Source organism: Melitaea cinxia, chromosome 25 (genome assembly GCF_905220565.1).
Source record: "Melitaea cinxia chromosome 25, ilMelCinx1.1, whole genome shotgun sequence".
Classification (NCBI taxonomy): domain Eukaryota; kingdom Metazoa; phylum Arthropoda; class Insecta; order Lepidoptera; family Nymphalidae; genus Melitaea; species Melitaea cinxia.
Window position 1 is genome coordinate 10,015,336 of NC_059418.1, and position 15,498 is coordinate 10,030,833.

Here is a 15,498-nt window from a genome sequence, read left to right on the forward strand (position 1 = left end):
TGGCGTAAACTTGTAGAGGCCTATGTCCAGCAGTGGACTGTATAGGCTGTAATGATTGATGATATAGTATGTATTAACTGAAACGCTGTTGGTTTTTTTAATAAATAAATAAATAAATAAAATAAACATTATTGAACAGCTGTACACAGTGGTGTGAGGAGCGCTCTTTACGTGTTCAGTTCCGTGCTGTGAATGTTTCATGAGAGTTGTGAACTGCGTGTGTTACTTAAAAGTATATTTATGTACAATCTTCATACGTTGTACGTTCATCTTCATCATCATCTTCATACGTATTCCTGCCTTAGTGAAAATCTTTGTTAAGCTGTTATGAAGTACTGTTTTATGTTCACGTGTCATATAAATATTTAATTATAAATTAAATAAGAAGATGTTATAAAATATTGTAGTTACGTAGCGGTACACTAAGTCATGTAGCACCGTGCTACGAACCACTACAACTTTTTAAAGTATTGTACCGTCGTAGTGATACTCTTTTTTTTTTTTTTTTTTTTTTTGATATCGCAGGGTAACCCATTTACGGGTGATATCCAGGATGCCCGGGTAGGCATTCCTAGACCGTATGTCGGCTTAGCACTTGGGGGTGCACTACCGACCAAAACCCCTGCGGGAGCCTTCAGCCGCTTTAATTGGAGGGTCCCGGATCTGCAGGCAACAGGATCCCTCCAGCGACAGGCTGGCCTCGGCGAAAAGACCAGACTTCTCCTCCATGGGACTATCCGGCTCACCTCTGAACAATCCCGACGACGCCATGTCTAGCAGGAGCGGGTTCCCATCCCGGCCCGACATGGGCACAGGGGCGTTACTGGAAACGCATTAAGTAGCGCCTCCTACGCACCCCCGTTCGTCGCCTGCGGACGGAGGCCTCGTCGGCGGCCCCCTCCCTCATCCGCTCGTCGTTCTCCTTCTGGGACATTACTGTCTCGCAGAAGGAGACCATCGCCTTCCAGGACTCGTCGTCGCCGAGCATCGCGGTGAAAACGCTCGGCAGTGACAAGTCCCCTCCGAGGACTGTCGTCAGATCGCGACGCAGCGCCGCCCATCTCGGGCACACCTCGAGGGTGTGCTGGGCAGAGTCCACCGCCGCGCCACAATCGTGACATTCAGTCGTCGGCTCCCTTTGGGCCGTCCGACACAAGTATTCACCAAAGCAGCCGTGCCCGGTGAGAACCTGCGTCAGACGGAAGGTGAGGGGTTTGCGCTTACGGCGCATCCACCGCTCAAGGACCGGGCGCAAGGCAGCCGTTACGCGTGTGCCATACGGCTGCTCCGCCAGGTCCTCCCCCCACCTCCGCATTAGTGCTTCTTGCCCCATCCGGCGCACCCGTAGGATCCCGTCCAACGTGGGGTTCTCACCGAGAGCCCTCCTACCCGAGACGTATGAGTAGGTCTCGGCAAGGACCTCCGCCACGAGTTCCCACGGGGGATCGCCGGCTAGAGCAGTAGCTGCAGCCCACGATACCGTACGGTACCCCCGGATCACCCTCACCGCGATGATCCTCTGCGCAGACCGCAGCGCGGCCTTATTCCTCGCAGTGAGGCGATCCGCCCAAACCGGGGCACCGTACGTCGCCATACTCCGGCAGACTCCGGAATATAGCTGCCTGCAGGCGGCGCTGGGTCCTCCGAGGTTCGGGAGGAGTCTGTCCAGTGCACTCGCCACCTTCACGACCTTCGGTCCCACCACAGCGAAGTGTGGGCCGAAGGTCCACCCTCCGTCAAGGATGAGCCCCAGATATTTGATTTGGGAGCTCATCCTGACCCTCCCCTCTCCGATCTGCAGGGTAGCCCCCGGTGGGGGTCCCTTACGTCCGGTCCCGCGGAAGAGGAGGGCTTCGGTCTTGTCAATTCTGACCCGAAGCCCCAAGCTCTTTATGCGGCTGATCACGAGGTCGAGTCCGACCTCGGCCAGCCGCGCCGCCTCCTTGTAGTCTCGTCCCCGAGAGTAAACGAGGGTGTCATCCGCGTAGCAGATGACACCCATCCCGGGGAGGAGACGGCCTCGCAGGACCCAGTCGTAACCAATGTCCCACAAGATCGGGCCCAGCACCGATCCTTGCGGGACACCACATCCGACTCGCCGCCACTCCACGGACCCCGACCGATTCTCGAGGCCTACTCTCCGATCGGAGAGGTACGCCTCCAACAGCCTCCCTAGATACGGGGGCACTCCGAAGAATTTCAGTGCCTCCCGTATCACTGCGTGCGGGAGGCTGTTGAAGGCGTTCGCGATGTCCAACGACACCGCGACCACCACCTCCCTCCCATGTTCCGCCTCACCCGTCACCGCCCGCAGGCGTTTGAGGGCATCGATTGTCGACCGGCGTGCTCGAAACCCGAATTGAGATTCTGATAGTCCGGGTCCCGAGCCTTCCTCCAGGTGCTGAACGAGCCGGGAACCCACTATTCTCTCCAAGAGTTTCCCAGCTTCGTTCAGCAACACCACCGGTCGCACCGACGAAGCCGAGTCCGGGGTCCGCCCTGCCTTAGGAAGTAGGCAGAGCCGACCCTCCTTCCATGCCCCCGGGAACTGACCAGACCGCAGGCAGCGGTCAAAAAGTTCCCGGAGGCTGTTGCCGAGGTGCCCGAGAGCGATCGCAAGTACTCTCCCGTGCACCCCGTCTGGACCCGGCGCCCTCTTCTTACTCCGAAGGCGGGACAACGCCGCCTCCATTTCAGCCTCTGTGACGGGTGGGGGAATACCCTCCTCCTCGTCCGGCGTCTGCCGAGCCATCCTGGGGGGCACGAAGCCGTCGGGTTCGTCGGGAAAGAGTTCCCCGACGATCCTCCCGAGTTGCTCCGGCTGGAGCGTTTCGCTGATGGGGGCCGAGTGGGCACGGAGCTTGTTTCGCGCCCAATTATACGGTCGGCCCCAGGGGTCTCTCTCCAGACCCCCAACTAGCTCCAGCCAGGCCTCTTCCTTGACTCGGCATATGGCCTGCTGCAGGATCTTCCTTTTCTCCACGTAGATCCTGCGCAGCCTGTCGTCCCTGTCCACGTCCTGGGGGCGTCTCCGCCTACTCCGAGTATATTGCCTCCTGGCCCCGTTGCAGGCGGCCCGGAGACCGGCTATCTCGGCCGACCACCAGTAGAGCGCCCGCCGCAGGGGTGGACGCTTCGCTAGTGGCATGGCCGCTCTGCAGACAGCAGTAAATGCGTCGCAGAGCCGGTTAGCCGCCTCATCCACCCCAAACTCCCTAAGCGGCGGAAGACTCCAGCGGCCGACGATTGCGGCCTCCTCAGCCAGTTCCCGGTTGAGCTTGGAGAGTGCCCAACGCGGAAACTGACTACGCCCACTGGACGACGTTGATGACGACAACGCCGGACGTACGGGAGCTGGAGACACCTCGAACCTTATATATCGATGGTCCGAGAGAGTCTCCACCTCCGTCTCCACCCTCCACCCCTCCACTCTGCGTGCGATGGCCGGCGTGGCGAACGTGACGTCAACCACGGAACCTCCCGACCAACGCACGCACGTCTGGACTGCCCCAACATTGAGCAGGGACAGTCCGGCAGCAAGAGCCCACTCCTCCACCTCCCTCCCTTTTGGGTTCGTAACCGGGTTACCCCAAGCCGTGGACTTGGCGTTGAGGTCGCCGGCTACGAACACATGAAGTGGAGCTAGCTGCCCCACCAGCGGCCCCAGAACGTCGAGAAACCGTTCCAGAGCCGCCAGGTCACGGTTCGGGGAGAAATAGACTCCGACGAAAGCCACCCCTCCCCGAACCGCCGCCACATACCCGTGGCCCCTCGCCTTGACGATGAGGGGGGGTCCGGCTCCAGGCCTCACCACGATCGCCACCAAGCCCTCGGTGTCTCCCGCCCAATCGTAGTGATACTCTACATTTTGTAACACAATGCTACGAAGAACTGTAACAATGCTTTATTTTCTAAATCGAACCTGTTGTTATAAGGTAAGTGCACGCGCCACTAGGCGCGACGATCGATTCGTTACTTCGCTCACTCACTCGCTCATTGATTCGACGCGAGCGCCACCTCGCGCCGCCCGGTTCGCTACAAGTCGTTAACGCGTGTGTTCGTTGCGCGTCCGCGACCTTCAGCTCGTTCTGCTCGTGTGTTAATTGTGTTTTATTGTGAATATAATAATCGACCAGAGATAAAGACCTTATAATAATAAAATAATTCCTTTTTGGGTCATGGTATTCGCAAGTATAATAAAATCCCACAAACGATTTTGGATTTGTAGCAACATAAATTTAAAGTTTTTATTAAAAAAAAAATTAATAGATAAAGCTTATTTACTCGGTGCAGGATTACATAGTTGATAAAGATGTGTGGACTTGTGACGCTGTATTTTATGCAACATGTTACTAATTTTGTACTAAAACACAGTTTATATATTATTTTTCAAAAGAATAACTGCAGAGTTTCTTGCCGATTCTTCTCTGCAGAATCTACATTCCAAATCGGTGGTAGCTTCACTTTTACAAAAATAATAATTTATTTTTAAAGTTTTAATTTGTAAAATGACGATTCGAAAGTGCTCCTGGAGCCTATTTGAATAAAGCTATTTTTGATTGATTGATTGATTGATTGTCAGTTAAACACGCACTGCTAGAGATAACTCAGAACTACTCATCAGATATTGCTCACGTTTGAACGGCAACACATGACATGCGTCAGTTTTTGAATGAAATAATAATCATGAAAATCGGTATACTTAGTAAAAAGCTATGAGGTACACACTAAACATGCAATCAAATTAACAACCTTCTTTTTTTCTTAAATCGGTTAAAATATCTACGACGGTGTGTGTTTTGTTGAATTATTTTATAAATAAGCTAGCTGTGCTCGCGACTTCGTCCGCGTGGAATTTAACGAAATAGTTATTGTTTAGTTTCCAGAGTTATAAAAAATCTAAAGTAAAAGTAGCCTAAGTTACTCCTTATTACATCAGCTATCAGGCAGTAAAAGTCCCTTCGAAATCGATCCAGCCATTTCAAAGATTAGCTGGAACAAACAGACAGACAGACAGACAGACAAAACTTATAAAATATGTTATTTTGGTATATGTACCGTGTATAAAATACATATGAATTTTGTTAAGAGCGGTTATTTTAACATTATAAACAAACACTCCAATTTTATTTATTTGTATAGATTTTGAGAACCTCCTGCCTTTTTTAAAGTCGCTTAACATGAAAGATGCTTTACTGTACAAAACAATACAAAATATTTTATAAGGTACGTTGTACGGTGATATTTGTATTTCCGTACCGTAGTGGGTAAACGAAACCATAATAATCAGAATCCACGTTCAATAAAGTACACTGATTAAATTTTCATTTTATTTTACACCAACACAGTCAACAATCGTAAAGGCGATTCATCTGACGTTGAACAATAGCGTGCATTCAAATACAGTGCCACCACTTTAATACACTATAGCGAACTGTATTCTTTGCATAAATGACTTCATTAGCGAACAATTACAATTTGTTTGTTTTTACTTAATATACGAGTGTGCTTTAGACCACACGACTGAAGTAAAACTTACGAAACTTAACTCTCTCTCTTTCTATCTTCACTAATTATATCCCTTTCATTTTCAACATAAATAAGGCCTCTTTCTCCGCGTAGGAAGAGGATTGGAGCTTAATCCATCGCGCTGCTTTTGCTGTTCCCTACTAATGTAACGATCGCTATCAGGTATTTATGATAGCAACCGGGACGGACAGTTTAACGTGCTCTCCAAGGCACGGTGGGGAGATCCACAAGGACAGACATCCAGGCTGAATGCGATGAGATGCACAATTTATATTAGATAAGATAAAATATCAAGCTTACGAGGAGACTCACATGAACAGCTATATAATAAATCTATTAATAATAAATAATAAATCTTTATTTCTTCAATCGTTAGTACATAACATTAAGACATATTACATCAGTTATATTGGTCCCCACACTAGGATTCCCTGTATCGTGCGGTCCAGTCCCTTCCATTAGCTTAATACGATTCCGTTAGTTTAAACAAAGACAATGCATTTAAAGTTTATAATTTAAAAAAAAGACGTGTGGCACTCGGGGACTGCCGCGGTAAAGCTATTGCATAGCATTTTGTATCAACTTATGCAATTATAATTATTTATTTATTTTATTTATGCAGTATTTCTTTTTCTTTGATATTAATTCAAGTTACACATTTTGAGCGTGGTGACCGATAAGAAAACATTTTTTTTCTTTTATTAAATAAATAAAAAGTTAATATTGTTTAAAATATTTTTACTATTTTACAATACATGTGGGTTTTATTATCTTACAGTAGCTGTTGGTTATTCAGGAATATTTATCATTGAAAGTATAGGTTTATGATAATTGAAATAAGAAACATAAGTTTGCGACTTAATATCCTCTAAATACCTAGAAAATACCTACCTACCTAATGTACATAAATACCTATACACCTATATCATCATTACAGCCTATACAGTCCACTGCTGGACATAGGCCTCCACAAGTTTACGCCAAAAATAACGTAAACTCATGTGTTTTGCCCATAGTCACCACGCTGGGCAGGCGGGTTGGTGACCGTCCTATATATTAACCAGAATCAAATATTCGTACAAATACAAGTATCTATCTCGAGCGAGAATCATTATCAATTTTAGATAAATTGTTTATTTATATTGGAACGAAGTTGGAACGAAGTTCCTTACGGCAGGCTTGACGTTTTGATGGGCGACCGAACTGAGAAAATGTGAGACTAAAACCGTAGGAAAAATATGTAACGGAAGTGACGTAATAACAGTCACACGGCTGTATAACATGACGTTTGTAAAACTAAAATATTACTAGTAAACTTTGTTTAGGATAAAAAATATAATATTAAAATAACCTCTTTTTAATAAATGCATATGGATATAAAAACGGTACATATACCAAAATAACATTTTTTACAATTTTTATCTCATTTTCACTGGTAGATTATTTTAGAAATGTATTTATTTTATAACTCTGCGAACTGAACAATAATTTTTTTGTCAAATTCCACGCGAACGAAGTCGCGGGCACAGCTAGTAGAAATACAACAATCTCAGCACCCCAATTCATTGTTAAAGTATGTAAAGTTTACAACGCACCAGACATCTGACACTTGCCTGTAGGCCTCAGCTAGCGGGTGTGTACACGTTCACTGCACTCACTAACACTACTCTAATGTATATATTTTGTCCATTAGAAAACAAGTCAAGGCCTGGGGCCTGGGATCTTGGACAATGATAGATTGATACTCTGAATACGGGGTCTATTCCTTAGCCTAAATACAGCTACGACAGTTTATTTCCGCTGACTTCTGTGACAGTAAGTAAAGCTACGATCCATCAAAACTAGTCTTTTGACTTGTAATAATTGTCTGTGTATTGTCTGTTTGGGAATTTGCAAACCTTACGTTATAATAATGATGGCCGAGTTACAGTTTGAAATTATTTAAAAATAGTTACTATGTAATGTTGTGGTTATGCAATATTTAGTTTCTTATAACAAAGAGTAGTGTTGAGAGAGTAGTAGTTGTCTTTGGTAAGTTTTTTAACCGACGAAAAAAACGGAGGCGGTTCTCAAGTCGACGCTTCTATTCTTTTATGTTTTACGCATAACTTTTTAAAGAGTAGTCCGATTTTGATAATTATTTTTTTTGCCTCCAACCGTTTTTTTGTCGTTATTAGATTCTTCTAAATATCTTTTTCTCATTCGAGAAGTATTTTTTGTAGGCCTATGTTGGTATATAAAGCCTGTGTTTATAAGTATTTGTATTGTACAACACAATGTTTCAAGAAGTATTATATGAAAGTTAATACCTTAAGTAAGGTAGATATTTTAAATGTAATGAAAAATTAAGCATGTAGTAATTTTTGGATTATAGCCACAAAAAATATGAAATAAAAACTTTTTAACAAAAAATTTTACCGTCGAAAAAACTGAAAAGCAAAAAATAATAAACCTTTGTTATTTAACCTTAATAACTAACTCCTTAAGGTAATGAAACTATAGATAAGTATGTATTTTTGTAAATAGTTGAGTTTTTGATTAACCTTAATAACTAAGTTCTTAAACTATAGTAACTTTAAGTATAGCTAAGTAATTTTGAGTCATGGGATTGGTAACTCTCACAAACTTTATTTGATATATAGCTATTAAGGTGACCCGGTGGACTAGAAGGTCAGAATTACATAAGTTTTTACAAGTTTTTTTTTTAACCGACTTCCAAAAAAGGAGGAGGTTCTCAATTCGACTGTATTTTTTTTTTTTTTTTATGTATGTTACATCAGAACTTTTGACCGGGTGGACCGATTTCGACAAATTTTGTTTTAATCGAAAGGTGGCGTATGCCAATTGGTCCCATTTAAATTTATTTGAGATCTAACAACTACTTTTTGAGTTATATCTAATAATGCGTTTTTACTTGACGCTTTTTTCGTCGACCTACGTTGTATTATACCGCATAACTTTCTACTGGATGAACCGATTTTGATAATTCTTTTTTGTTGGAAAGAGTATATTCCTAGTATGGTACCATGATAAGGAAACCAGGACTTGATGATGGGATCCTAGAGAAATCGAGGGAAACTCTCGAAAATCCGCAATAACTTTTTACTGGGTATACCGATTTTGATAATTTTTAATTAAATCGAAAGCTGATATTTATCATGTGGTCACATATAAATTTTATCGAGATCTGATAACTACTTTTTGAGTAATCTTTGATAACGCGTAGTTACTTGACTATTTTTTCGTCGATCTACGTTGTATTACTCGTCGATGTAATTGAAGTCGGTTTTTTTTCGTTTGCGAGCAAACACAATTATTTTTTTTTAAATCTGTATAACCACTACAACTTTGAAACTTTTAAAGGACTATTTAGTAACAAAGAAAAAAAATAATTTAATGATTTTAAAGATGAAGACAACTTAACATTGAAGTTAGTCTCATTAATAATTGTGTGTGAATTTTAATATTGGTATAATAAACTGATATAAAAATACATGGTACAGCTAATCTCGCTGTGATAATATATTTTTATATCAATATCAGAAATAATTTAAGTCGAGTATAAATACCATGACAAAAATCTTGCCAATGCGATTCAGAAATTGTAACTAGTGGTTAGCGCCATCTGTCAACAAGTCGAAACATGCGCCGAACATTGAACATTCACAGCATGCAATACGAAAATATGGCTATTTACTGCTCAGTTTAATCACAAAACCGAATAGAATTGTATTACTTATTTATGTTGACGTTTAACATTTCAAACAATAAGTTATACGTACATGGTATTATTGTACTACCGCGTGAGTTTTGAATTACCATATAGCAGACGAGAGATGTTATTCGCCGAAAATATAAAATACAGTGTAATGTGTTCTATCTCATTCTCATACTCTGTCACACATTTGTGTGTTTGTTTCTTTATCGTGACGCATTATCGTTGTATCGAGTCTCAAATTACAAATTGTTGTAGAAGAAGAAGTTTCAACTTAAAATAATTTGATATGTGATGGAATTACGAACTAAACATATTTCAACTGTCATAGTTGCACAGCAGGAAATATCTTGCATGACATCTGGAGCAGCCTGACTATACCTCGACCTTACACAAGATCTCAGCTAAATAAAACTGTTCTCAAGCAGTGTTGCATTCCTTTGGTAAGGTGACCAAAGATCCTGGGGGGATTGGGGATATGATCGGGGTTGTGATGCTTCTGGTATTGCAGACGTTTATATTTTGCGGTAGTCAGTGAGTCGTAGCCTTGCTTGATGATCTAGTTTCATAAAAAAATACAATACAAAGAGTAATAATAGTTTGCAACCGCGATATTTAAATTAACTTTCTTACTATTTACGCATACCATTTCAATAAACTTGCTTTGTTAACGGATAGTTTTATTTAAAGTCGTCGTCATTCTGCGCAGATTTTGCGAGAACGAGGGTTCAAAGCGCAATTTGATCTTAAAACAGAATAAGAGTCCGACGTGTCAGCGATTTTGATACTTTGAAAAAAAATAGAATATATAAATATTTCACTTTATATTTAATTTTTACTGCAACTTTTAGACATTTGCATAAAAGAGGTAAAGACATTGATCTCATAGAGAATATTTAGATAATAATATTATAAACGTAACACACGCACACAATTGTTAAATATATACGAGTATATTCATACATATGTCTTTAAATTGATTGTGAAACTAATACTTAATTAATCAAAAGAATAACTGATCGCTTTTACTGGTCAGTGCGATATTTACAGCACAACAATTGTAGGTATACCTCATATATATAAGATATATATAAGAATTGAAAGTATCAAGACGATTGGTCCGAGCTACATCCGCGAGGAAGCGCTCTTATCGTGACTTGTAGTATGAATTTTGATATTTAATTAAAACTTGCTGTAGGGTTGAATATAAACGTGTAATAACACTGTTTAGAGTAATGAGACAAAGATCTTCTTAAATATAAGTTTCTCAAAGTGGACCATCTGTAACTGTTCAAATTGCTTTTTGTTTTTCTCGATTACGAATAATGAATCGCGCTGGCAAGATTTTTGTTCTTGTACATAACGTTAAGTAGGTATATTAATTTCGAAAAATTGATTTAAGGTCCTGCGAGTGACGCTTAACAGTTTTACTTAAAAATTTAACATTTACCATAAAGAAGTTGTAAACATTAGAGAAGGCGTCTCGTTCATATTTTTAAAAACAGCAGAAACTTTGACCTTATCTAAGTCTACGGTTCTTCTATTATAAGCCATGATGAGAAATTAAAGACAAAAGCGAAATGAAATGAAATAAAGACCTAATGGACGTGTTTACAAAAAATAATTATTGTGTCGGTAGATTCGTAATTTAATTTTAAACTACCGTCACATAAAAATTACAAAATAAGACAGTATGAAAATGAGCTTTATTGAGAGCTTAAGAAATTATTCCAATTTAAAATGTACGGCACAATTTTGAGTGAATTTACCCTACGAGACAAAGACTATCGTCCGCTAGCCAATACCACAAGGAATCTAATTTTTTTACCGACCGGAACACGCTTACATCAACTTGATTTCCTACGAATATACATTACATGAAGACATTGTCATACTGCGTTCTTATTGGTGGGACGGTACACGCATTAGAATCGTTACAATATTAAATTGATTAATTAAAATTGTAAATCAAAGTAGAAATGCATAGAATTGACTTCTATGATTATAATAACATTTTAACGCTTATTATTTATTGACAAATTTAAACAGCGAAAGAAATTTGTGTAATTGTGTTTGCCCCCAAAATAAAAAACCAACTTCAATTACATCGACCAAATAACACAATGCAAGTAGACGCAGTCAAGTAAATACGCATTGTTAGAGATAAATCAAAAAGTTCTTGTCAGATTTTATTTAAACAGGAACACAAGATAAGCACCACCATACCAGTTTGTGGTCGCCAGTCTTCCCGCTCCTTCTTTCACTCGTGACAAATATCTGTATGTGCCACACAGGTGATTATCGTGGTTTGAATGTTTTTTTTTTTTTGTATTCAGTAAGTGTGTTTCCAGGTCTCTGACACAGGAATGCGAAGACTTAGTTATGGGGCTTTACCGACCTAATTATATAAAATAAAATACTAGATTCTGTTACAAAAATTAACACTTTCAGTACAAAATTTTGTCTTAAATAAAGTTACGCAGATCTAGCACAGTCAACACTGGATGTACTGGTATGTTTCTACTTGTTACTAGATGGCACTCATCGTTGGTTGCTTATTGTAAATCGCGGTGACGAGATTTTTATTTCTATATGTAAAGTTAATTACGATCACTTCGAAAATTGAAAATTTTGGAGAGCCGCATAACGCATCGTTATTAGGCTTTCCAAATTTTCGCAAATATTTAAATTATAAATTTCAAAATAAATACTCAACGTCGTCACAGACGACACTTACAGACGGTTACCAATACTGGATCGCTGAGAGAAGATTTATAAGGTCGGTTACGGGTTCGTCATAGTCATAGTTCGTCATAGTCATCAATTTTAAATATCGAACGGCAAAGCTCAATTTCGATCTTGAAAAAAAAATTAAAAAGTTCTTTACTTGATTCTTTTTAATGAAAAAAAGCGGGAATAGAAAACTTTTACTTTAAATATTGTTTGTTCAATTATTGTTTCTTGTAATGCCGGTTTTTTTCTACTTACCTCACATTCGAGATTTAAAGCAGAATAGTTAGCTTGCGCCTACATATCTCGGGCTGCAATTGATGCCTTACATCCCTTGGCTACTAATCTGCTATTATTCACACTGACGTACGCACCGCCAGGTGCATACGTCATTAATATGTTAATCTTTAAGAATTTTAATTTAGAACGAGAAATGGTTCAACAGTTCAATGGTTCAATGGTCTTCTTGCTTATATTATTGTGTTAAACAAATATTATTAAAATATATCTACTTTGACAGCTAGGTAAGTGCAACCCACGCCTTCCTTAGTGTCAAGAAGATAAAACACCGACTTCGTAATTACCTTTGTATACTGTAATTAAAACCTCGCCACCGCGACTTAGAATTTTGTATTTAATCATGAGTCCTATCTATCAATGAGTCAAAACACAACGAATATTATTCTTGTCCAATGTGATAAATTATATAAGTCAACTTAAGTATTTTAAACTACTGACTGTAAGTAAGATTACTACGTAAGATTAAGCTAGATATAATTATAGTATCATAAGGAACTTGAACAGCGATGCTGCTGAGTAACGCCTACCTTGAAATAGAAAAATATAAAAATAAAAATTGCATGTTTTTAGAATAAAAAAGGACATGGGTTCATAAGCCCGTGGATGTATATCACTTGTAAAAAAAAAACTACTGACAGACTATATTAAACTTTTTTTGTGATTATTACAAAAAAAGTATGTTGTTTGGTCTACTTACGTTATTCTATCTGCTATAGTTACGGAAATAATTTTTATACAAAATAATATAACTCTGTCGAAAATTCGTAAACATCGATATTTATCAATTTGTATCCTTTTCTCAGTAATCAATCACTCCAAGTATTCAACAACATTTTTCGTGCTTTATGACGTAAAAGCGATCTCGTACTTAATTTCAAATTTAGTTTTCAGTATATTTTCATGAATACTGGTGTATCTAAAGTTATATCCCTTTGAACCTAAAACTCTTATATACCGGCAAATACGGTGACTTATGTGTATAGGCGAGTCGTAACGATGAGCGATTCATTTTAATTTTTATGTATTAATCTCACTTTAGTATAAGTTAATGTACTGGGGTTCCGTTCCACCTACATGGTGATAGGGGACGGTACTAGAAAAAATTAACTGAGAGAATCCTTAGGAACTATTAGCGCTAGCTACTACAGCCAACGCCAGCAAAGCAAGACATTCTCATAATCGACTATAAACACAATAATAAAAACCTTGCCACCGCGATTCGTAACTCGATGAGTGCCATCTGCTACCAAGTAGAAACATACAGCGTACATGCGCTTTGTTTGATCGACGTAGCTTTGATCGAACCATGAGCGCCATCTATGAACAAATTGCAACATACACCGAACATGTCTAGAAATGTTCAGTCGTTGATTGGCCTGTTACGGGTAATGAATCGTGGTTTCAAGATTTTATTTCTTCTATATAAAGTCGGTTATAATACTTTTGAATGCGGGAGAACGGTCTCGTTCGTGAACCGCTTGCACGATGATACCGTTCTCTCATTTTTAATATTTTCCCGCAAAAGTTGACCAATTTTAGATTTCTAATAAATATAAATTTAATTTGGAGCAGTTTCATTACAAGACACGTGTTTACTTGTTTTATTATATAACTCACGTTGTCCTGGTGGTTGTAGCCATGTCTGTAGTATGGTTGTAAGTATGTCATGTATGTCATTAGACCATGTATATAATATAAAAGCTTGTCGCGAGATTTACCTCTGTAGATAAACAATGAAATTAATCAAATGATTTTTAATTTTTAAATATTTTCAAACTAAGTAAATACGAGAACTTAAATCTCGCGACAAGAACATATCAGTACAAACGAAAAATGAGAAAATCAAAACAACTAAAGACCAACGTGGTAAAAAGCCTGACATAATATATGACATAGACCATACACACTTACATAGATATTAAGATTCAAAACAAAGTTGTATATATATTTGAAACGGGTAATCATAACGATCTACGCACTAAGTAACATGAGAGATGGAGACCCAATGCTCAGTTCGCGCCTCCTACATTTCGGAAATACGTTTTGTCGTATTTTTACCCGACTGCCAAGGAAGGGTTATGTTTTTCGCGCGTATCTTGTATGTATGTATGTATATTTGTATGTAATATTCTTTACTACCTCATATTTCCAGAACCACTGAACGGATTTACATAATTGAGGTATCGTTAGGTTCGTCTTAGCTGCCCAAGTGTTCTCAGATAGGTGACATTAAAAAAAAATCAAACATGGCGGCTGCGCGAAGCCATTGTAGTTAATGAAAAAAAAAATTTTTTTCCTCGAATACTACAATATGGGTATCAAATTGAAGGGCACAAGGATACGATTTTAAAAAGGTATATCATGATTATTATTACCGTAATACTAATAAAGAAATACAATATTAAAGTTTAAAAAATGTGGACTTTGCTCTTGCCACCTTCCCACGCCTATGCCATACCAAACTCGCCTCCTAGGCGACGATCAACTTCGGGGTGTAGCCTTTCTAATAAAATACAATGTTTAAAAAAAAAACATACAATTAAAATTACAAATAAAAATTAATAAATGTCACACCAATTTACAGTTACATTAATAAAATCAATAACAAATACATAATAAATACCAAATACAAACAAATAATTTTAATAATAATTTCATTATATTAAAACTAATAGTTGTTGACTTAAGCAGTCACCTATTTGTTAAAGGTCAGGCTTACGTTGCTTTGAGCAGAGTGAGATCTTTCTCCGGGCTTGCTATCAGTTCTCTTGACCCTAAAAATTACTTAATCAACCACATGATGTAAACTGTTATAATGAATTGAACCGATTACGTAATTTATCTGACTAAAGAGACATAAATAAAATAATAATTAAAAAAGAAAACAAAAAACCCGCCTGCGTGAAGAACAACTAATAGAAAATCAACTGAAAAAGCTGGAACAAGATAAAAATCCAATATGCACACAAAGTCAGCGAACTAAATAGAAACAATATCAAACATTTTGTGCTGTACATTTAAAATATATTAATACGGTAGTCCTTCGAAACTTTATGCAACGTCGTAGATAATATGCAGTCGGAGGCATGAAATTGAAGGATAAGTCAAATCATTCTCTCTTTGTGCATGTCTCCGACTGCATGTTATGTACGACGTTGCATAAAGTTTCGAAGGACTACCGTATTAATATATTTTAAATGTACAGTACATATGTTTGATATTGT